The 24798-nt window shown below is 34.5% G+C and overlaps 1 long non-coding RNA gene and 4 other non-coding genes across 7 annotated transcripts in view; 1 reads left to right on the top strand and 4 right to left on the bottom strand.

Moving 5' to 3' along the window:
• The first annotated feature begins 16707 nt into the window (after positions 1–16707).
• LOC132598929 (uncharacterized) overlaps positions 16708–24798 on the top strand; it is a 9127-nt gene continuing 1036 nt past the window's right edge. The window contains exons 1-5 of one of the 3 annotated variants that reach the window (XR_009566733.1): positions 16708–16844; positions 17953–18161; positions 20948–21031; positions 21648–21712; positions 23242–23309. This is a non-coding gene — a long non-coding RNA (uncharacterized LOC132598929). Of the gene's footprint in view, positions 16845–17952; positions 21032–21647; positions 21713–23241; positions 23310–24798 lie in introns of those variants that run through there. The other 2 variants (XR_009566731.1, XR_009566732.1) reach the window with 2 other exon arrangements.
• Positions 20046–20117, bottom strand: TRNAP-UGG (transfer RNA proline (anticodon UGG)). The gene has a single exon. It is a non-coding gene; the product is annotated as a tRNA-Pro (tRNA).
• TRNAP-UGG (transfer RNA proline (anticodon UGG)) lies at positions 22232–22303 on the bottom strand. Its single transcript has one exon. It is a non-coding gene; the product is annotated as a tRNA-Pro (tRNA).
• Positions 23722–23793, bottom strand: TRNAP-UGG (transfer RNA proline (anticodon UGG)). The gene has a single exon. It is a non-coding gene; the product is annotated as a tRNA-Pro (tRNA).
• TRNAP-UGG (transfer RNA proline (anticodon UGG)) lies at positions 24109–24180 on the bottom strand. The gene has a single exon. It is a non-coding gene; the product is annotated as a tRNA-Pro (tRNA).

The raw sequence follows: 24798 nt of genomic DNA, 5'->3' as shown, positions 1-24798 counted from the left end.
AAGACTTATTATGTTGTTTACGTTTGGCCAGTGGAGAGTAAGCAAGGCATGGCTTAGACAAGTTTTCAAAGCTGAAGGAGGTATGACCAGACGAGATCAAAAATCATATTTTTTTTTTTAAAACAAACAACCAGACTATAATGCAATACACAAAGCAAACAACTATATAGAGGAAGAAGAGATTAAAAGACTAACACCTCTTATTGCAAATGATAGAGGCCAATACAATGAAGTAGAAGCTGATTGTTCCTTTTAACTAACATCATAAATAATTTTTCAGCCATAATACTTGAAATCAAAGAGGGAGGCATTGTAACAAACATTTGAGCATATACTGTAATGTCAAACAGCAAAGGTAACAACTTATGATTTCTAGATGAACAAAACTCATTCAAACCTTCAATCACAGTTCAAATACAAATTCGAAACAGAATCTCGGACTTTCCTAAGAACATCAAACTTGATTCTTTCAAACTTACATTCCCAAACTCGACATGTCATGATTAAGCTTGGATCCTTCTATCATTATCGCGTTACACACAATATGCTTGTTGGTCGTTGGGTTATGAAACCCGTCGACAATTTGGTAGGTTTCCTAATTGTGGAGTCGCTACCAAGGACCGACCCACCTAAGGCTTATGCATGCATGACTTAATAAAATTGGTGGCAAAGCTCTATCTTAAGTTTTCTAAGATTTATCTTACTAGACACAAGGTTCCCGAGCGGACTACTCGAGTGAGAAGGCTACGCGGTCCCCGTTACTCGGGCACCCCGCGCATACGCCAACTCTCCTAAAATTTGGATTCTACGAAGGAATTTGCGGGTGCGCAAAACACACCTCGCGTGTACGTGTGATAGTGTGAGATTTCCAAAAGTGGAGGAAATATGAACGGAATGCCAATTTAAGGAAAGCAGTAACATATTACTACATAGAAAATTTCATATAATAAAACAAATACTTAAAAGAACATAAAAGAAACAAACAAGGCAACGATAAAAGCAAGCATAAAGAAAACAACCAAAAATAATTATTAACCTAAGTTTGTTATGGTTAGAACCTAGAATTCCCCAGCGGAGTCGCCAAGCTGTTATACCCCATTTTTAACCGGGTTAGAGCGGAGTACAACATATTGGAGATTCCTAAATTGCTTTATTTTAAGGAGTCGCCACCTAATTGATTTTACGGTGAATTAGGACACCTAATTATTAACTAAGGTAAAGCTAACTAAACCTCCGTTAATAGCCTGCTTAATCAGTGTGATTCTAAGTAAGGGTTCTATATTATCCTAAAGGGAAGGGGTTAGGCATCCTTTAGAATCCGTTAACTACGATTATCCGGCCAATCTTAGGTTTAAAAAAATTTAAGAAAATAGCTTTTGAGAAAAGAAGGAAAAAAAAAAATAACTTATAGCTAACAAGTTTAAAATATTATTATATGAATGATGCACTCTGTATGATGAAAAATAAGTATTTAGTTTTTAGAGTGGTAATCCTAAATGACAGAATCGACCCCTTTCTAATCCTACCTGAATCATAGGTTCTCCACCTAATTTTAAAACACACACAATCCAAAACGCAGACAAATCAGCAATCATAAAAATGGATTAAAGGAAATGAATGATACGAAAAAAAGAATAAAAACGTTACAGGCGGCCTCTAACGAGTTTCGCCTGCCCGATGCGATCTAAGAATTGCGGCGCGAGATGACTCTATGGATGGGTGTGCTGAGTCTCCTCTTGAGACTTTGTTTTGATAAAATCCCGAATTAAGACTCCGTTTGTTCCGATGTGTACATGTAAAAGAAAGGGGAAAAGAGATAAAGATTAGCACCCAACCGTGACAAAAGCTATTATTGTTCTGAGAAAATGTAACAAATTAATTAGTTCCTTCTTTACTTTAACCCAAGTATAGAAAAATAACAAAAGAAGCTAAAAAACATGAGCGACATTATTTTAAAAGCAAACCACATAGAAGAACAGCGAGCAAAAGCTAACTAATACCAACAACTAAGAAACAGCCGTGATAAGAAAACCTATAACATGAACGCAAATAAACAGAAACGAGAATTTCAAAGCAAACCACATAGAAGAACAGGATTGTAAAATGAAAGGAAGAAGGAAAATCACTTAAACAAATTCTGAAAGAAAAGGGAAACTCATTAATTGGAAACACCACAGTGAGGGAAAGCTAAGGCGGAACCACACTTGAAATTAACAAAATATTCATAACTAATGGCTCTTTTCCGGTTGGCAAACAGCTAATATTTTAGTTACGTTTAGCATGGTACGACTATTCTTGGATCATGAACAAAATTAGCTCAATGTTTAATCAAAATCCAGAGCCAGAAAAGGTAACGTATTGGTTATGCTTAGTTCTATCTCCGTTAAAGATAACAAGTTGCTGAGTTTTAACTAATTGCTCTTAACATTGACCTTCACCATATACTAAGGGAGAAAAACGCAAAGAGAACATAGTAAAAACTTCATATTTTCATACAGTAGCAAGGAAAACTAATTTTTTTAGCTAGATAAAACAAACTTAAGCTAATCTTATACGACACAGACACATAGAGTTAAAAGTAGAAGAATTCTAAAATAAAGAAGGAAATTACTGAAACTACTAATCTAATCTACTTCTAATAAAAGCTAATAAATCAACTAATCTCGAAGCTAATATAAAATCATAATCGGCATAATCAAAATAGAAATGCTAAGATAATGAGAGAATTACCTTCTTCGGGTGCAGCGAAGTGAGGCGCGGGATTTCCAATCTACCTCGAAACACCACGAAATCCGAACTTGCGCGCGGTCGAATTCAAACAAATAACAAGGGCAAAACAGAAAAGAATTTAGTGCTTGAATCGATATTTAGAAAATTAAAACTAATATTTAAAGAGGGAAATTCGTGCGATTAGGGACTGATATTTTCAGGAGTATTCAAAGCTGAGGAACTTCTTTTCAGGGAGGTTTTTTCGCGATTCCAAAAGCCCCCCTTTTCAGATTAGGAAGCCAATATTTATAGGGGATTAACTCGGGTTTTGCTTGTATTGTGGTGAAATGAAAGAGATACGCGTGGGGAACAGAGGGAATCGGGATGGCAGTGAGCGTGGGGGGACAAGGTGAAATGGGTGCGAGGAGGAGCGGGAGAGAGAAAGGGGAGGAGGAAGCCAGAGGGAGACAAGGTTAAGTGGGGAACAGGGCATGGTGGGGGAAGCGGAGAAGAAGGAGGAAAAAGGGGAATGGGAGCGGCGGCGAGAGGCGGGAAGGGAGAAGAAGGGACAGCGGCGGAGGTATGGAGGAAATGAAAGAGGCTGGACCCAGTCCATTTGTGGACTGGGTCAAATTTTGGACTGGGTATTGAAAGAATGGGCTAGAATTAAAACATGGACTGGTCTAAAAAAATTGAGATATAAAATATGGTCTAGTCCAAAAAATATTAAGAATTAATCGGACCTTGATTTGGGGTTTGGTAAATCAAAATACGGACTGAGTGCAAGAAATAGTTTGGCTTCTAAATTTGAATAAGAGACACATTTTGATTAACGATGTACTAAGGGTGCCAGAATATCACCTAATACAGAAATATGTAATTATAAAAAGACCCGGGTAAAAATTATATGATGTCGCAAATGACCGTGCAATAATATTTAATAACAAACGCTATCATTAAAATGTGCGAAGTAAATGCGATGCGTATGCGGAAACGTTGAAAAATGCAAGTTTGAATAATACTAAATAATAGCAGCAAATAAATAGCGGTAGTAATACTGCTAATAACAATAATGATAATGGTAATAATGATAATATTGATGATAATGGTGATAAAAAATAATAATAGATATAATAATAATAGTAATAACAAATATTGATAATTAAAAATGATAATAATTAATGACAATTAGTAATAAAATGATAATTTAAGAATAATAATAATAATAATAATAATAATAATAATAACTGCAGCGGAATAATAAAACGTGGGTGTTAATAAAAGACTAATAATTATAGTAAAATTTAAATGTATATTTTTTAATTCCTCAAAACACTAGAAGTATTAATAGGTATTTCGGGGGAGAGGCGGGACAAAATTGGGTGTCAACAATTGTGACAACGTTGAACTGTCATCAATGACTTTGTTTGATCTCTTTGAACCTAGATCTTGGGATCTCCAGTCTTCTAGCAGTTACTGCCACGATGACTTGTCCTCGGCCAAAGTCTCATTCCCCTCGATGATCTTTCAACCACCTCTCTAGTTAGGCCTTTGGTTAGCGGATCCGACACATTATCTCTTGACTTAACATAGTCAATTGTGATAATTCCACTAGAGAGTAGTTGTCTAACGGTATTATGTCTTCGTCGTATGTGACGAGACTTTCCGTTGTACATCGCGCTCCCGGCTCTTCCTATTGCCGCTTGACTATCACAATGTATGCATATAGGAGCCAACGGTTTGGGCCAAAATGGAATATCTTCTAAGAAATTCCGGAGCCATTCAGCTTCTTCACCGGCTTTGTCTAAAGCTATGAACTCAGATTCCATTGTAGAGCGGGCGATACATGTCTGTTTGGATGACTTCCAAGACACTGCTCCTCCACCTATGGTAAAAACATATCCACTTGTGGATTTAGTTTCAGTTGAACCGGTGATCCAATTTGCATCACTGTATCCTTCAATAACTGCAGGATACCTATTATAATGCAAAGCAAAGTTTTGAGTATGTTTCAAATACCCCAAAACTCGTTTCATTGCCAACCAATGTGTTTGGTCGGGATTACTAGTGTAGCGACTTAGTTTACTTATAGCACACGCAATATCAGGTCGCGTACAGTTCATGATATACATCAAACATCCCAACACTCTGGCATAATCCAATTGAGAGTGACTTTCACCTTTATTCTTTGCAAAAGCAAGGTTCATATCAATTGGTGTTTTTGCAACTTTAAAGTCCAAGTACTTGAACTTTTCAAGTACCTTTTCAAGATAATGAGATTGATACAGTGCTAGACCTTGAGGAGTCTTATGGATTTTAATTCCCAAAATTAAATCGGCAACTCCTAAGTCTTTCATATCAAACTTACTAGCAAGCATGCGCTTAGTAGCATTTATGTTAGCAATGTCGTTACTCATTATCAGCATATCATCCACGTACAAACAAATAACGACGACGTGGTTCGGAGTGTTTTTAATGTAAACACATTTATCACATTCATTTATCTTGAATCCATTTGACAGCATCGTATGGTCAAATTTTGCATGCCACTGTTTAGGTGCTTGTTTAAGTCCGTAAAGAGACTTAACAAGTCGACACACCTTCTTCTCTTTCCCTGGAACTACAAACCCTTCAGGTTGTTCCATGTAAATTTCTTCCTCTAACTCTCCATTTAGGAAGGCTGTTTTCACATCCATTTGATGGATTTCAAGACCGTACACGGCGGCTAACGCTACTAACACCCGAATAGATGTAATCCTCGTTACCGGCGAGTATGTATCAAAGTAATCAAGACCTTCTCGTTGTCTAAAACCTTTAACAACTAGTCTTGCCTTATATTTATCAATACTACCATCAGCTCTCATTTTCCGCTTGAAAATCCATTTGGAACCTAAAGGTTTATTCCCTGGAGGAAGATCAACCAATTCCCAAGTATGATTGTCCAATATGGATTCTATCTCACTATTGATTGCCTCTTTCCAAAATTGAGCTTCCGATGAAGACATAGCTTCATTGAAAGTTCGAGGCTCATTTTTCAACAAAAATGTTAGAAACTCTGGTCCAAAGGAAGTAGACGTCCTTTGACGTTTGCTGCGTCTTGGATTTTCCTTATCAGGAATATTTTCCTTTGTTTCTTCCCGAGGTCGTTTAGATTATTTGCTAGACGACTCACATTCCTTTTTATACGGATATATGGTTTCAAAGAAGTCAGCATTATCTGATTCAATTACTGTATTCACCTGAATGTCGGGATTTTCAGATTTGTGAACCAGAAACCGATATGCCTTACTATTTGTGGCATATCCTATAAAAACACAATCAACGGTTTTAGGTCCTATTTTTACCCTTTTGGGTTTAGGAACTTGCACCTTGGCCAAACACCCCCACACTTTGAAGTATTCCAAATTGGGCTTCCTTCCTTTCCACTTTTCGTATGGAATTGATTTTGTTTTGCTATGGGGCACTCGATTGAGTATTCGGCTAGCTGTTAGAATAGCTTCCCCCCACAAGTTCTGGGGTTACCCAGAACTTATTAGCAAGGCATTCATCATTTCCTTTAGTGTTCTATTCTTTCTTTCTGCAATTCCGTTTGATTGTGGCGAATAAGGGGCAGTCGTTTGATGAATAATACCATATTCCAAACATATTTGTTCAAAAGGAGATTCATATTCACCGCCCCTATCACTCCTTATCATTTTAATCTTTTTGTTAAGTTGAGTCTCAACTTCAGTTTTGTACTGCCTGAATGCTTCAATTGCTTCATCTTTACTATTAAGTAAATAGACGTAGCAATACCACGTACTATCGTCAATAAAAGTTATGAAGTATTTTTTTCCACCGCGAGATGGGATTGACTTCATGTCACAAATATCTGTATGGATTAAGTCTAAAGGACTTGAATTCCTTTCAATTGACTTATAATGATGTTTAACATACTTAGATTCAACACAGATTTGACATTTTGATTGATTGCATTCAAACTTAGGCAATACTTCCAAACTAATCATTTTTCGCAAGGTTTTATAATTGACATGTCCTAAACGTGAATGCCATAAATCATTTGACTCAATCAAGTAAGACGAAGCAGAAACTTTATTATTATTAGCAACAACCATTACATTCAGTTTGAAAAGGCCCTCTGTAAGGTAACCTTTTCCTATGTACATCTCGTTCTTACTTATTACAACCTTGTCAGAAACATAAACACACTTAAAACCATTCTTCACTAGAAGTCCGGTAGATACTAGATTTTCCCTAATTTCAGGAACATGACAGACGTTGTTGAGAGTCACCACCTTGCCAGAGGTCATCTTCAACAGGATCTTTCCATAACTTTCAATCTTGGCTGTTGCAGAATTTCCCATGTAAATGGTCTCGTCGGACCCGGCGGGAGCATATGAAGCAAAGGCTTCTCTAACAGCACAAATGTGGCGAGTGGCGCCAGAGTCAATCCACCACTCCTTCGGATTTCCCACTAGGTTGCACTCAGACAACATAGCGCACAAGTCATCAACTTCATTGTTTGTTTCAACCATATTAGCCTGACCCTTCTTCTTTTCTTCTTTGGAGCACGACAGTCTGCAGCTTTGTGTCCGATTTTTCCACAATTGTGGCAGTTTCCCTTGAATTTCTTCTTGTTGGGATAGTTCCTTGGTCCCGATGCCTTTTTCCTCTTTTTCAGATTAGTTGAGGCAGTTTCAACAATATGTGCTCCCCCTATGGTTGATCTCCCATTTGCCTTCTTCTCCGCTGCCTTGTTATCTTCCTCGATTCTCAACCGGACGATGAGATCTTCCAGTGTCATCTCCTTTCGCTTGTGTTTCAAGTAATTTTTGAAGTCCTTCCATGAAGGAGGCAACTTCTCTATCACTGCCGCAACTTGAAACGCCCCACTAATTACCAAACCTACACCAAACAATATGTAAGTAATAGTGTACTGAATACTTTCGATACAGGTATTAAGCAGATTTATACCTTCAGCGAGGAGATCGTGGATGATAACCTGCAACTCTTGAATTTGAGTAACAACAGACTTGCCATCTACCATTTTGTAATCCAGAAACTTGGCAGCGATAAACTTCTTTAGTCCTGCATCTTCTGTTTTATATTTCTTTTCCAACGCATCCCATAGCTCTTTTGATGTTGCCACATTGCTATAGACATTGTAAAGATCATCCTCCAGTCCGCTAAGAATATAATTCTTACATAAAAAATCTGAGTGCTTCCATGCCTCAGTTACAACAAAACGTTCATTCTCAGGTGTTGATTCCGGCAGAACCGGAACGTCCTCCTTAATAAACTTTTGAAGGCTTAAAGTAGTTAAATAGAAGAACATCTTTTGTTGCCATCGTTTGAAATCAATCCTGGTGAATTTTCCGGGCTTCTCTGCCGGAGCCGGTGCTGGTGCAGTACGACTGGAGGACGCAGCATTGCTCGTAGAACCAACCACGGGGGCTGGTGTGACAGTGGCAGTAGCAGTAGCATTCAAATTTGGAGTTTGTTCTCCCATTTCTGTCGCAGGAACAACAGAAGAATTTAATAAACACCAGTTTACTGTAAAAAACAAATACTTAAAACTGAATCTGTTTTGACAGCAACAAACATAATACACAACGGTGAAGATTTGATTTCTTCAAACCGAATCAAGTTTACACAAAACAGTTAATTTTTTTTATTTTTTTTTTAAAAAGTTCAAACAGAATGTAGAAAACTGTATGTTGTACACTTGATGAAGTTTTTATATCTTCAAATCAAGTATCCAAATGAGTAGAAAGTTCTGAAACTTTAATCTCAAGCGGAGTAGAAATCCGAAGATTTTAGTCTCCAAACAACATACAAGTTCGTTACATGCAAACAAGAAAGAAACAGGTTTATTTTATTTTGTGCACAACACTGTTTTATGTTAAAGAAACAATTTTTTTTCCCTTTCCCGTATAACGTTCTGTAATCGGTAAACAACAACTAATGAACACAGAAATAATGTAATAAATTCCTTAAGTTTGTTATCTTCCGTGTTCAAAACCAGTATAAAAAAAAAACAGAAACTGGAAAAAACAGAAACTTCGAAAACAACAGAAACTGTTGGAAAAAAAAATAATAATGTAGAAACATCCGAGACCACAGAATACACTGTGTGTCCTTAAGGAATTTAACCCCCTCACTGTACCCGAGGTTGCGGATTATTTCCTCCCAGGATAAAACGGATGTACCTGTCGCAGGAGTGGCGGTACCTCAAACGCCTACGACTTCGGCGAACTCAAATATGGCAACGAAAACACACGAAGACTCAATAGTTTATTTTTGTGAAAGAATGCAGATGCAGTGAAAAATTCAGTAGTAGAAAATCGAGGCATTGCCTCAGTTTATATAGCCTTGAACATGCCTCTTCAGATTAGGCTTGGTGGCTGTTCGGAAAGGCCATGCCTTTTCCGAAAAAATAAGAACGTTGGGAAATTTACTTAAAAAATTTTATTCCGCGAAAATTTAATTATTTATTAATTAATTTACGGCGGAAATAACAAAATAATTTCAGAAAATGAAGATTGAATTTAAATAAATTTGGTCCAAAAAGATTATCAAAGCCGAAGCCGAAGCCGAGCCGAGCGACGACGGCGCGAGGGGAGTCCCTCTTCTTGACCCTTTTAGAGCTAGAGGAAGTGCTTTCTAATATAAGCACATAACTTTCCCTTTCTACCACCAATGTGGTACAAGGCTCCTTTTCAACATAACTTTGCTTTGAATTTCATTTTCCTTCCATTATTTTTTTTTTCCCTCCATTTCTCATTCACACCAACTTAGCTAGCTTCAATCATTAACTAGCTTTAACATTTTGTTCCTTTGTAATGACTTCTTTCTATTTATATAAATAAAAAGAAAACGTGAAAAATAATAACTAAAAGCGGGACGGGAAAAGCAACAACCAAAAAAAAAAAAAACACAAGTTGTGATATTGGTTCATTAAATTACACTTTCTTTTTCAATTTTTTCTTTTGTTTGGCAAATAAAATATTTTCTTTCATACTCGTTAAAAGATCGATAATCAATGGAGAAGAAATAAACGGAATACATTTTCTTTATAAAGTTGAAAGAAAAAGAGGAGCTAGGTTGTCCGTATATGCTTACGTCGGTTGTCATTTAAGGATGATAGCATGGTACGTACAACAAATATGTGTTGTTTCCAGGATGCTTCCTCTCTATGTCAAAATGAAGGCTGTGGGGGTATATATCGAATTTGTATATTTCCATTCTAATTTTCTGTCTCTTGTTGGATAATGATTTCTAGTGATTGATTCACTTGATTATAAAGGCAAAGTCGGGATTTTTAGTGTATGAATGAGTTTTTTCTTGCTTACTGAGTTTTTAATAAGATTATTTGTATCTATTAAATGATTTTTTTAAAACATAAATACAATGTTTAGGCCAAAATTACTGGCTCCCATGCTTAGTGTTTTAACAATTCCGGTAATAATAAATGTACTGATTAAATTATTATATGAAAAATAGGTTTAAATAAATTTATTGAAAAAAATATTGTTTTTAGACAAGTAGTCTTGAAAGATGTGTTAGGCTGGACCATGAGTTGAATCATTTTAGAAGTTTCAACTGAAATCCTAATTAGTTTAGGCACACCAGGGATTTCATATCATACGTGTTTTACTAGTCAAAATCTTATGAAAAGTAATTTTGAAAAAAATGGTGTGCAGAAGCAAATTCGTTGGTTACTAAATTTGGTTAGATATTCTTATTTGTGGACCAAACAATTAGGAGTTTTTGTATTAATTAGGATATCTAGATGTTATATTTATCAGCTTATTGTAGAAGTATTTTAAGGTCTAAGTTTGTTGGATAAACATTCCTTCAAGCTCGAGTTAACTTGAAAAGATTAGCGATAATCGAGAGATTGGGTGAAAGGCTCAGGCAAAAGCTCTTAGGATTACTAATGTAATTTGGATTTGACTCATTATGTCAATAAAGAGTTAGTTGAAACCCTACAGGATACAACTCGTGGTTTTACACATTTGAGCAAAAGTAAATTTTCACGTAGACTGTAAGAGTACTTGTGTTCTTTGTTTTTATGCTCTTTAGTTTCCTACAGTCAATTGGAAGAAATGTCAACTGGACTTTGTTCCGTAGAGTACATAATTCCTATAGGTTAAGCAAACTTTAAAAGAGTGCGAAAAGATAGTTTTTTTTTTTTTTTTAGCTGGATTCATCTTTTTCATATTTTATTGTTGCCACTTATCGGAATAATAAATCCAAAGTGTGATCCCTTTTGTTACATTTATTAGGATATATTGTCCATAAATAAATAAAAGATAGGTTTATTTTATTTGAAGTGGAATGTTCGGATTAAATGACAATTTTAAACGTTTCAATAACAGTTTGATGGCCGGTCACTTCCCTGAAGAGTAAGCCTACAAATAGGAGTTTTTTTTTTCCTCTTGAATGGTCTCTAATTCAAGAATACAAAAACTCCGTCACAATTGATTGCTCTGTATAAATATAAACTGAAAAGAAGTATTGTATTGTCTTTCGACCGCAGCGAGAGGGTAGAATCTTTTGAAAAAATACATAAGAGAGTTGAAAAGATTATTTTTTTCTATTTAAATTGTAAGAGGACAATATATCTCATTTTCTCTTTTTTCCTATGCTTCCGCTTATATTACTAAGAGTTGTGCTGCTTGTTTCAATTACTCCAGTACTTTCCTCTGTCTTCCCAATGGGACGTCCCCCAAATAGGTCATCCATTTTTACGACATTAATTGTGTAAGACTTCTTTTCGTGAGAGAAAAAAGTGCACACACATCTTATACTTTTTAATCCACAAAATTTAAGTTCACTTTTTTATGTCACAAAAGGAACCTCACACAATTAGTGTCAATTGTGTGAGACACATATTAAAAAAATTTGTTCTTTCAGAGCCTGTGCCAGCACGGGCCCAACATATATTTATAATTTTATTCAACACATATTTATAATTTTTTTATGCAATTATAAAAAGAATTTGATATATTCTACAACATTTCTTGAAAGTCACATATGTAAAGATAGAAATTTTGAGAGCAAGGGTTCAATAATTTGTGCGATGATATTATTTCTTTGTTTCAGTTTATATGTCTTTATTTAAGAAAAAGGCTAATTGACACTTTTTAAAGTACGCGTTAATCAAATTTGAACCAGTATTTCAAAACTCATTGAATTTTTAACTACTTCTCAATACAGAAACGTCATTTGAACTACCATTCCCTCGGCTAAAATGTGGAACTTTTTATACATGTGGTGATTATGTATATTGTGTCATATAATGGCATAGATGCAGTATAAGATTTCTATTCTTTTTTTTTTACGTAACCTATCATAAGTATGTACTAATAAATTATTTTGGCTATTATGGTGCTCCGTATATTATTAAAAACTTAAGACATTGGAATATGCCTTTTGAGAATGTAACACCCATCTTAGTTTCTTTTTAGGTTATTAAACAGTATTGCAATAAACATCCGAATAATTTATTTTATCAGTTGTAACAATATTCAATTAATTTGATTATAGAATTACAGTTGGTGAGGTAAGATATCACCCATGGAATGACAAAATGTAATCAATTGTAATAGTAACTTTTAAAAAATGAAGCTTGATAATAATATATTTAGAACTACTTTTGAAAAAATAATCACCATTATTGACGTAACAGGGGATACTTTGAGAATTACATGGATATTGCTTGATCTTTTAATATGGGGTTCACTTTTTTATTTTATTTTTAATATGAGTTGGAGGTGGACGATCAAATCACCTCCAAACTCATGCTTATATATACTACTAGACGGCGTATGCTCGCGCTGAGCACGGGCCCAACACTCTGGATTATAGTGTATCTATGTATATGTAGTTGTGTTTGATTAATGATAATATATATATATATATATATATATATATATATATATATATATATATATATATATATATATATATATATATATATATATTTTATATTGATAATAAATACGGAAAAGGGCCTAAAATACCCTCGAACTATTGAAAATGAAGCAAAAATATCCTCCATCCACCTTTCAGCCCCCAAATACCCTTATCATCCACCTATTGGGTCTAAAATACCCTTATCACCACCTATTGGATCTAAAATACCCTTATCACTAACAGAATCTTTTCATTAAACACGTGTCATTTTTCTATTGGTTGGATTATAAAATTAATTAAACTAATTAACTTTTGCAATATTGACCAGATAGTGCCGCCCACCCCCGACCCGACCCCCCCCCCCCTCGACGCAAAAAAAATATATTTTTGAAAAAAAAAGTTTTTGACGTTTTTTTTTGGGTTTTTTTAGTTGGGAGGGGAGGGGGGCGTAGGGTGCGGGGTTTGGGGGGTGGGGGGAGGGGGAGGGTGCGGGGTGGGAAAAAAAGTCAATTTTTTTTTCAGCTAGGAGGGGGGGGGAGGTGTAGGGTGCGGGGTGGGGTGCAAAAAAAATATTGTTACGCTTCTCAACTTCCTAGTAAAAAGCACAAGTACTGTGAAATGTCTTGATAAATTAAAATGTCTAATGTAATTGAGTTACCAAAAAAAAAAAAATATCTCACCCTAAAAAACATGGTATATTTTCAACCAAAAATCTAAAAGGCACAAGTGTAGACTACAATTTTTGCACCCCACCCCGCACCCTACACCTCCCCCACCCCCCAAAAATCTAAAAGGCACAAGTTGGCTTTTTTTCCACCCCGCACCCTCCCCCTACGCCCCCCTCCCCTCCCAGCTAAAAAAACCCAAAAAAAACGTCAAAACATTTTTTTTCAAAAATATTAATTTTTTTTGCGTCGGGGGGGGGGGGGGGTAGGGGGTGGGGGGCACTTGGGTTATCTGGTCAATTAGTTTAATTAATTTTATAAGCCAATCAATAAAAAAATGTCACGTGTTTGACCAGAATATTCTGTTAGCAATAGGGGTATTTTAGACCCAATAGGTGGATGGTAAGGGTATTTGGGGGCTGAAAGGTGGATGGAGGGTATTTTTGCTCCATTTTCAATAGTTCGAGGGTATTTTAGGCCCTTTTCCGTAATAAATATACATAAGTTTGCACGGTTTTTATGCATATATATATATATACTATGTTAAAACAGGATTAATATAATTGTAGTTTGTGCTCCGTATCCAAAACTTTATTATATTAGTGTTTGCTACGAATACAAAGTTGGCAAAGATTTATTAATGCTTTTTAAAAGAGAAGACTTGTTCAAAAGGAAACTATTTTCCTCTCTCTGAGATAAAACAATAGCAATATTTAAGCATCGGTTGATACTTTGAATTTTAATTCGATTAATTTAAAGGTGTAAAATATTCTATTGTTAATGTATGCTAAACAATACTTATTATTTTTTATCAAATTTTCATTTGGATAATTATAATTCAAATTATTAAATTAATTTTACATGCTTAAAACGAAACAAAGTAAAAATTTGATTTTCTATTTAAACGAAGAACTACTATTTTTAAATTTTTGGTAAATATTCTTGGTTTAACTCATTATAATTTGACTAATTTACCTTATTCATTATTTGATCTCTATTTAATATTATTTTTTCTTTTAAGACATTAATCTCTTTTCATATTTATTAGAATAAGAATAAAAATGAAAAAATAATTAAATTCTACCTTATTTTAAAACATTAATATTTTAAACATATTTAGATTATATCTCAGGCTAATATAAAAAAAGAAAGGAAATTGTATGATTTGACTACTTAACCTTTTGAAGAAAAACAATAATATAAGGTCCATGTTTTTTGTTGTACAATAATTTCATTTGGTCCCACTAATCGGTTGATACACATGTGACAATGAATCCACCATTATTGACTTAATGGGGGTATGATTTTTTAATATGAGGTGCACTTTTTTTTTTACATTATTTTTTAATATTTTTTACATGGGTTTGGAGATGACGGGATCCACTTTTTTTTTTAATATATTTATTTTAGTAAACATAATAAATGAATGACATGACAGAATAACAAATACAGCAGTTAAATAACTAGATTAGATCTCAGACTAATATAAGAAAAGAAAGAAAATTGTATCGTTTGACTACTTAACCTTTTGAAGAAAAGCAATAGTACGGGATCTATGTTTTTTGCTATACAATAATTTCATTTGCTCCCACTAATAGGTTGATAGGCATGTGACAATGAATCCACCTTTATTGCCTTAATGAGGGTATGATTTTTTAATATGGGATGCATGTTTTTTTTTTGACATTTTTTTTAATATGAGATCCACTTTTTTTTTTTTATATTGTTTGATTTTTTAATATGGGGTTAATCTTTTTTTATCATTAGCTTGTAGATGGTGGGTCCACTTTTTTTTTAAATATATTACTTGACTTTTTTAATATGAGGCTCACTTTATAATTTTATTCCATTATTTTTTAAGTTGACTGACGACGAAGTAGTAATAATAAATAAATATAAATGTCTCGTTACTTCCAGGATGCTTCCTTCTCCCAGCCAAATGAAAGGTTGTGGGGTAACCAATGGAATATTAGTTTGGCTTTAGTATATCTCATTCAGAAATCTTGTCAAGACATGAATTTATGTTTAATGCACACATTTGCATTTATGTAAGTTTGTTCGTGCCAATTGTATCATTTGATATTGATTTAAAAAAAAAATCATTTGCTTTGTAACTACTTTAAATTTATATATTATAGTCTGTTTGGCCAAATTTATTTTTCTCAAATGTGTTAATTTTTTTCAATAAGTGCTGATTTAAAAAAAGTGAGATGTTTGGCCGGGCTTTTGAGAGAAAATAAGTGTTTTTGGAGAGTAGCACAAGTTGTTTTAAGTAGCTAAAAAAATAGTTTCAGCCCAAAAACATTTTTTTTTGAAAAACACTTTTAAGAAAAATATGCACTTTTTAAAAGCTTGATCAAACACTAATTGCTGCTCAAAAATGTTTTTAAAATTAATTGGCGAAACACAAACTGTTTTTGACCAAAAATACTTTTTTGAAAAAAACACTTTTCAAAATAAAATGATTATAGAAACTTGGCCAAACAATCTAATAGTTAGATTAAAAAATAAAAAATGTCGTATCCCCTCTTTTTTACCCTAAGTTCATGCATAATTACAATCGAATCGAAACCATACTACTAGAGAGGTTGATTCAACCTTAAGCTGCCTCCACCTCTAATTTATACACTAGACTATTAGTGGTCGTTTGGTTGCTAGTTAAAATAGTCCCGGGATTACAATTTCGGGACTAATTTATCCCATCTATTGGGATTATTTTATACCATCTGAAAGATGGTATAAAATAATCCCAGTATAAGTGGGTTAAGAAGGTATAAGTTGAGTTATTCCAGCACTAATTTTTATACCACGTTTGGTACAAGATATAAAATAATCCCGGGATAAATCTATACCTTATACCAAACGTGGTATAAAAATTAGTACTGGCATAACCCATTTTATACCTCAAACCAAACGACCACTTAGAGCATTACCGACGGTCGAATTGCATTAGAGTAAATAGAGAATTATAGTCGCTAAAAAAATAAGGAAAAAAACAAACAAAAGGAATAATAGCATTTTGGTCCCCCACTTATTGAGACAAAACACATTTAACCTTCAATTAATTGAAATGCGTGGTTTTTATCTTAGGAAATATTATACATTCGGACTATTTTTAGAAGTGTATTACCGTCAACTATGGAGTAACAGTATAAGCTTAATATAAAACATGATTAATTAAGTAATGAAATGATTAATAATTATGATACATTTGTGAATATTCTAAAATATATCTCTTAATTAATTGAAGGCTAAATATTCTTAATTAAATATCACAAGGACTAAAATCAAAAGTTAAAAATAATTGAGGGATCAAAAATACTAACCACGAGGGAAAAATAATTCTTACTCAGAAAATCAGAAATGCGCGCGCAAAAACGTACAATTAAGAGGGAAAAATAGTGTAGTAATTTAAAAAGCTCTAATTCTATACTTAAAATTAACTGTTACAAAAATTCTCTGCCTATGCTACAAACATGCTCTTACTTCGAGGTCCCAATTTAATAGGGCTGTTCAATCATCAATGCACAAAGATGATTCACTTTTCAGGTTTGTTAAATTCATACTCTACTATACCCAAATTGTTTGTTAATTTGTCTGTATAAGTTCAAAAACAAGACCTAATTGTTCGTCCTTGAGTGTTACTTCGCTGTATCTATAAATTGCTTACATAATTTTTTTTCTGGGTAAAACCGTAAAAGTAGTAGTAGTATTAGTATTGTATTACTTCCTCGGTTCCGTTTTGTAGTTTAAGGTGTTGATTTGACTTGCTTGCTGTTGGAGAAATCAGTTTGATAGAGAAAAAAAAAAAATTCGAAGTTCGAATTTGAATTTCCTAAAGTTGTGAAAGTTTTATAGAATGATATTATTGGTGGAATTGTGAGGAGTTCGTATGGTAGCGGGTTAGAGTTATGCAGGTACTAGTAATATAGGGATTAGTTATATGAAGGAATCTATGAATTATTATTTTGTGCAGTGTTTAGTTATTCATGAATAATGTATTTGTTATTCCATCTTTTACCCTGCATAAAATAATACATAGATTCCTCATTCCCTCATAACTTATAATATATGTATTAGTTATGTGGGTTTCTAAATTGCAAACCAAACAACGTATTAGGTGTGTTGAATTTTATACCTAGCAAAAGAATGCTACCAAACATGGTATTACTTATGCAGAATTTGATACATGAATAACTTAACTTCTAACTACCTACCAAGCGACCCCTAGTGTTTTATAGATTGGAATGAAGGGAGTAGCATATATTGAGATTTAGCTTCCAAATATTTCTATTTTCTTTAGTTGTGTTTATTAGTATCTACACTTCCATATTTTTATTGTTAGTAGGTTTGCTACTATTTTTTCTTTAATTATGTTTATTAGCATCTACTGTTACTTGTTTTGTACTTTTCCAGGCTTACCTTGTTATTTGATTTCAATACCTTTTTTTTTTGAGCCACGGTACTTTTCCAGAAAAGTAATTTTTTTCTAAACCGAGGATGTGTTTTAGAGGTAGTTAATAGCTAATAGGGGTAAAAATGTGGTGTTGTTGGATTGCTCTTGGACAACTTGTTGTTTTATTGGTACTATTATATTTAGACTCTTTCATTTGAGTATTGTTCAAATTTGTGAACTAACCCTCTTGAATTTTTGCAGCAACAAACAACAACATACCCAGTGGAATCCCACAATGTGAGGTCTGGGGAGGGTAAAGTGTACCCAGACCTTACCCCTACCTAAGAAGGTAGGGAGGCTGTTTTCGAAAGACGCCTCTTGAATTTTTGCAGGAAAAGTGGATAACATTGAGAGAAATGGTCTTGTTAGTTACGCTTAAGCTCTTTGGTTTACTCTTTGCTCACTATTTGGTATTGCTTTGACTTATGCGATTTTATTTCATTTGTTATTGATTGTGAGTTGGAATGGATCCATCTAAACTAATTCATGTGCCATGTGTGATGAGACCTAGTATTAAAATTTATTCGCATACAAAATTTATTTGCACACTTTGTCTAGGACTTGTTTTAATTGTTTGTTGGGGGGAAATTCTAAGGAATGCTTGGTTCAGGATAGGATAATAGGTTTTCCTTGGACCGTTTGAGCCGTTCAAGCCTACCATTTGCATGACGTATGACTATTGTCCCCTTTGAGCTCTTAAATCCTTTGTTTGGCGACTACATTATGACCCTTTCCCTTGTACGCTTTATCTTATGAATCACCGTACCTCTTTGAGTGCTTGAATTGTAAGAAATAGGCTGAAAGTCTAAATCGGGGGAGTGTTGATCACTTGATTGGAGGAAGTGTATTGGAACCGATTGAAAGCAAAGAAGAGAATAAATAAATGAAGTATAGTTCTTGAAAATGAAAAGAAGTAAAGAATTTGAAAAGAAAGAAAATGAAACAAAAGAAGTATGAATAAATGGGCAAACTTGGAAGAAGAAACATACGGACTTGCCTCTGGGTCTCTGACTCTCTGGTATAAGCTGGTCCATTGCTTCATGTTCTAGCACCGTTGTTTGAGTGCGTTCAAAGCATAAGCAGAGGCACCAAGTTAGGAATAATATTTTGTAGAAACTTGTCTTTCCCTGTTAGTTTTATGTTCCTTCTGATTTTTTTTTGGTTACTTGAGTAATATAGTGCAGTATTCTTATTCATATATCATTATGATGAAGCTCATTGTATGTAACTTGGGTAAAAGGCAACATGAACCTCACATGTTTATGTCTCTTTGCTCAACTAAACTGAAGTATAATGACGCATCAACGAGCGGAATCCATTTTAACTCCTGATTTGAGTAGGAAATTCAGAGAGCTTTGTCCCTCAAAAGACATCAAACCACTAGAATTTTTTTGATTTCTTATAGACCTTTCTGTATAGATATTTATGTTACCTGCCATTTGGTGTTCTGTATTTGATCAGGAGGAAACTTGGTCTAAATGTTGTTACGTCAACGAACATAACTTTTGGCTGATTGTCTTGGTCGACGTATGTTATCGTTTTATCAGTTTTGTTGGTTGACTTATGATCAGAATGTGTATTGAACAGGAGAACAAAAAGAGTGCTGAAAGTCAAACTTTTAAGTACGGCTTACTAAAATATGCCAGAAAGGAGAATCAGTTCTAGAATTCTGCCCCAATTGTTTGGATCAGCGATATATAGTTTGTGCTTTCTTGTAATAGTTTCCTTTTGTTAGTATTTAATACAATACTAAAATTTTATTGTCCGTGCATGATGCTAAGGTGTATTCCATTGATAATTGGAATACCAACATCGTTGATACTTTATGAGCTTACTGCAGTTCTCAGAACAGAAATCTCACTGTTGATTGTTCAGCAAAGTGTTAACCGAAAATCCTAAATTTGCTTGCTAATACTTTGTAACTTGCAGAAGTACAGGCTTGGAAAAAGGTAGTAAATTGGAGGGTATCCCGAGAATCGAACTCGGGACCTCTTGCACCTGAATTGAGAATCATACCACTAGACCAAATGCCCAGCTTTAGTTGGTCCCATAGACTAAGTGATAGGTGGAAATTTCTTTTCAGTTGTCTGGAGCTTATACTGTTTTGTGAAATGATTTTCTAGGAGTGATGAGCATTGCAATGTCTCAGGGCTCTTCCATTGTTAAAATAATTGATATGGAAAGACATAACTATGCTATTAAAGGTGTTTTACCCAAATAGAGGCAGTTAGAGATGGAGGAGCACTTGAGGATTTAATAAACTTAAGAGTAAATAAATTTTTTATCAAAATCAAGGGGCATTCCGAGAATCGAACTCGGGACCTCTCGCACCCAAAGCGAGAATCATACCACTAGACCAAATGCCCGTTGTTGACAATTGCCATCTTTGAGTTCTATTCAAATGTATTTTCCCCTTGTGAGTTATTTGATTGTATTACTTATCTGTAATTTAGACTTCAGATGCTCTGATTTCATAACAGTTGATCTTCATTTGCTTACTTTCATATTCTTGGTAGTTCTCTTTTTTTTACTTTAGTGATTGAGAACTGTCAATGGACATGAGGCCAGGATCCTGGCATTAGCTGTATCAGTTTTGCATAGTTGAACATCGTAGTTTGACTTATGTCAGAGGCTCATAGCTGAAGTAAGGAAAACTTCCGCTAAGTTTATCAATATCACATTTATAGTTAAACACGGGCTATCTGTTGGGTTCTCTTATTACCAATTCTCTTTTAGCTACCTTTTTTACTAAGCTACGTCCTCACTTGTTTTCATGAAATAGACGAGCTTATGTTGTAAATTGGTACAAAACAACATGGTACATTGATGTTCATGCATCTTTGGACGTTGGTTCACTAAATTGAAATAATATGGCTCTGAACTATGGATACTCATTTAACTCCTCGTTTTGACGTGAAATTCAGAGAACTTTTTGCCTCAATTTTGTGAAAGACCTCCGAGCCATTGATCATCAATGATTTCAGTTGTTACTGTTGAATTCCTTGAGCCCTAAATGACCTCGTTATAATCCAAACTTTATGAATCTTTGATATTAAAGCAAACCAAGGTACTAACTTAACTTTTTTACCTGCTTAGTCAAATTGAAAACAGATGGCAAAAATGGAAAGCGTGTCCGAATTGATGTCTTATGATAGTTGAGATACTTGAGCTTACCCATTCAACATTTTATGTTCAGGGATCCTTAGGGAGTTTGGCTCTGAACTTTGGAGTTGCAGATCTGCTTATCTGAACAGGCAAGCCCAAGTCTGCACTATTGCAGGTATTTGTATTAATTTTTAGCTTATAGATCTAGATTTACCTTATTCAGCTTCATGTTATGCATGCCATTTGGCGGTCCATTAATGTGAATTGAAAGCATTTTTGCGTGTAAATTTTGTTTATGAAGACATTTGGCTGAGTGTCTTAGTTGACTTGGGGTCAGAACACCTAACTTAAGGGAAACAACAAAGTGCTCTTGAAGTCAAAACGTTAGGTAAGGTTTAGTGCAAGCATTGGCAAAACACCATCATGTCTGGACTGTAGAAATGGTGTGCCGTTGCTCAAGTAAACTGAAATAAAATGACTTATCACTAGCGGTATCCAATTTAACTCCATATTTGAGTAGGAAATTTGGAGAGCTTTTTCCCCAAAAGAGTGATATACTGTTAGATTTTTAATAACACCTTTCTGCTCCTCATCAAAAAAATAAAATATAACACCTTTCTGCTAAATATTTCAGTTATGATAGTTGATCTACATGTTCAATCCAAATGAACTTTGATGGAAAGCAAACATTTGATTCATTTCTGATGGGCAATTTACAAAGCAAATCTCTAAATTTTCCTTATCATAGCTTAGATAATTCTTGTGCTAATATACTTACTCTTTGTATATAGGGATTTCTTGGTAGTTCTATGTTGAATTTTGGAGTTCCAGATCTGCTTACTTGTAAACTAGAGAGGTGAGCACAAACCAGTATACTACCAGCACTCGTGCTTTGTTATTTTTTATATTGTAGTTCGGGCAAGATTAGCTTTCAGAGTATCAAGTCTTGCCATTCCGTTTTCTTTATTTGATCAGGAAGCATCTTGGCCTAAATGTTGTTATTTCAAATAACATGACTTTTGGCTGATTGACTTGGTTGACTTTACATCAGAATGGGTACTGAACAGGGGATTAAAAAGAGCTCAGCAAGTCAAGCAATAAATGTGGTTTATTAAAATACACTAGAAAGAAGAATCACTTCTAGAACTGTTTGGTTTAATAAACTAATTAACTTTTACTGTCTAAGATGTACAACCATTAATCATTGGAGTCCACTAGTATCATAAATGCTTGATTTGTTTACTGCCGTTCTAGAACAGAAATCTCACTGTTGAATGTTCAGCAAAATATTAAATGAATATCCTACATTTGCCGTCAAATCCTTCATAACTATCGGGCATACAGTACAGAATTGAAAAAAGACACTCAAAAGTTTGGGGCATTCCGAGAATCGAACTCGGGACCTCTCGCACCCAAAGCGAGAATCATACCACTAGACCAAATGCCCATCATTGACATAGTCATATTTGAGTTTTACTCAAATGTATTTTCCCCTTATGAGTTATTTGGTCACAAATGTAATTGCTTATCTGTAAGAATTCAGATATTCCTTATTTTACACCAGTTGATCTTCATTTGCTTGCTTAATTGTTCTTCAGTATTGTGCTGATTTGGATATGTGATTATAAAGAGGGGTTGCTTAAAATAATATGGCACTGCTCTTGAGGCCTAAGATGCTACGGCTTTGGTTGTTACAGTCGCTTACCTATTTACAATCCTATTCTATCATACTCAACCTTCTAGTCATTCGAATCCAAGAGCCATCAGATCTGTATATTGATTAAGAACTGTCATTGGACAGGAGACCAGGTCTTTGGCATTAGATGGATTAATATTACGTGTTTGAACTTCATAGTTTGGGTTAAATCACTGTTGAAGCAAAGAAAATTTCCACTAAGGAGGATCACATTTATAGTTAAACATGGGATTTTCGCTGGGTTCTCTTACTTCCAATTCTCTTTTGGATACCCTCTTTGTTGAGCTATATCATTATTACTTGTTTCATGGAATGGTGCACGCGTGCAGCTCATGTTATGTAATTTTGGGTGCAAAACAACATGGTACAATGATATTCATGCTTCTTTGTTTCAGCCGTTTTATTCCTTATTTGACGTGAAATTCAGAGAGCTTTTGCCTTGATTTGTGCAAGACCTGTGCCATTGATTAATGATTTCAGTTGTTACTGTTAATTTCCTTGACCCCTAAATGACCTTGTTATAGATCAAACATAATGGTTCTTTGATGTTACGGCAAATCCATGTAGTACCTTCACTGTTAAGTTGTCTGCTTTTTCTAATTGAAAACAGAAGGTGAAAGAGCATATCTGAAATGATGGCTTTGATAGTTGAGATGCTTGAACTTATCTGTTCGACATTTTTTATTTAGGGATCTTTTGGGAGTTAGACATTGAACTTTGGAGGTTCAGATCTGCTTTCCAGTAAACTGAACAGGCAAGCCGACTCTGCACTTTTGCAAATATTCATGATGTAATATTTTTTTAGCTTATAGATTTGGATTTACCTTATTCAGCTTCAAGTGACTCATGCCATTTGGTTGTCCATTAACATGAACTGAAATAATCTTTACCTGCAAATTTTGTTGTATGAAGACAGTCACTGAGTTTTGTAGTTGACTTGAGATCAGCTTACCAAAATGGAAACAATAAAGAGCTCTTGAAGTCAAGCATTAGGTAAGGTTTGGTACAATATAAAGCAAGGTTTGGTCTTGACTGTACAAAGGGTCCTCCTTGATAATTAATAAACTAAAAATATATTGATTCCCCTGTGGCATTAAATTGTCAACATGTGTGAGCATTTGCAGAGTTAAATCAGCTTAAGAGTAAATAAAAACTTTAGCAAAATCAAGGGGGCATTCCGAGAATCGAACTCGGGACCTCTCGCACCCAAAGCGAGAATCATACCACTAGACCAAATGCCCAGTTGTTTATTGGTCCCTCAGTCTAAATAATAGCTGGAAGTTTCTTGTCAGTTGTCTGGAGCTTATATGATTTTAAAAAATGATACTTCTTGGAGGATGAGCATTTTTCAGTGTCAGGGGCAATATTTTAATAATGTATACAGAGAGACATAGCAATGCTGTTAAAGGTGTTTTAGTTGTAGACAGTGAGGAAGTTTTCCATATCTAGTCGTAATATCTAAACATACTCAACTGTAGAATAAGCAAGAGATGAAGGAGCCCTTGCAGAGTTAATTCAACATAGAGTAAATAAAAACTTTAGCAAAACAAAGTCAAGGGGCATTCCGAGAATCGAACTCGGGACCTCTCGCACCCAAAGCGAGAATCATACCACTAGACCAAATGCCCGTTGTTGACATTGCCTTATTTGAGTTATAGTCAAATGTATTTTCCCCTTGTGAGTTAATTGATCACAAATGTCATTGCTTATCTGTAATATAGAATTCACATACCCCTTATTTTATACCAGATCTTCATTTGCTTGCTTAAATGTTCTTCAGTACTTTGCTTATTTGGATATGTGAGGTATATGGAGGGGTTGCTTAAAATAATATTCCTCTGCAGTTCCTCTGGTTCTCACTGCTCTCGATGCCTAAAGATGCTATCAGCTTTAGTTGTTACTGTCACTTGTCTATTTACAGTCTTATTCTATCATGCTCAACCTTTTGATCATCTGGAATCCAAAACCTGTAAGATCTGTGTATTAATTAAAAACTGTCATTGGACATGACATTAGGTCTCTGGCATTAACTAGATTAATATTACATGTTTGAGTTTCATAGTTCAAGTTAAGTCACAGATGAAGCAAAGTAAAGCTCCACTAAGGAGTATCGCATTTATAGTTAAAGATGGGCTTTTTGCTGGGTTCTTTTACTTCCTGTTCTGAATACCTTGTTTATTAAGCTATATCATTATTACTTGTTTCATGGAATGGTGCAGCTTATATTATGCAATTTTGGGTGCAAA

The sequence above is a fragment of the Lycium barbarum genome, chromosome 6 (assembly GCF_019175385.1).
Source record: "Lycium barbarum isolate Lr01 chromosome 6, ASM1917538v2, whole genome shotgun sequence".
Classification (NCBI taxonomy): Eukaryota; Viridiplantae; Streptophyta; class Magnoliopsida; order Solanales; family Solanaceae; genus Lycium; species Lycium barbarum.
The sequence above is the reverse complement of the archived record's forward strand: the minus strand, read 5'-3'. Positions and strand labels throughout refer to the sequence as shown.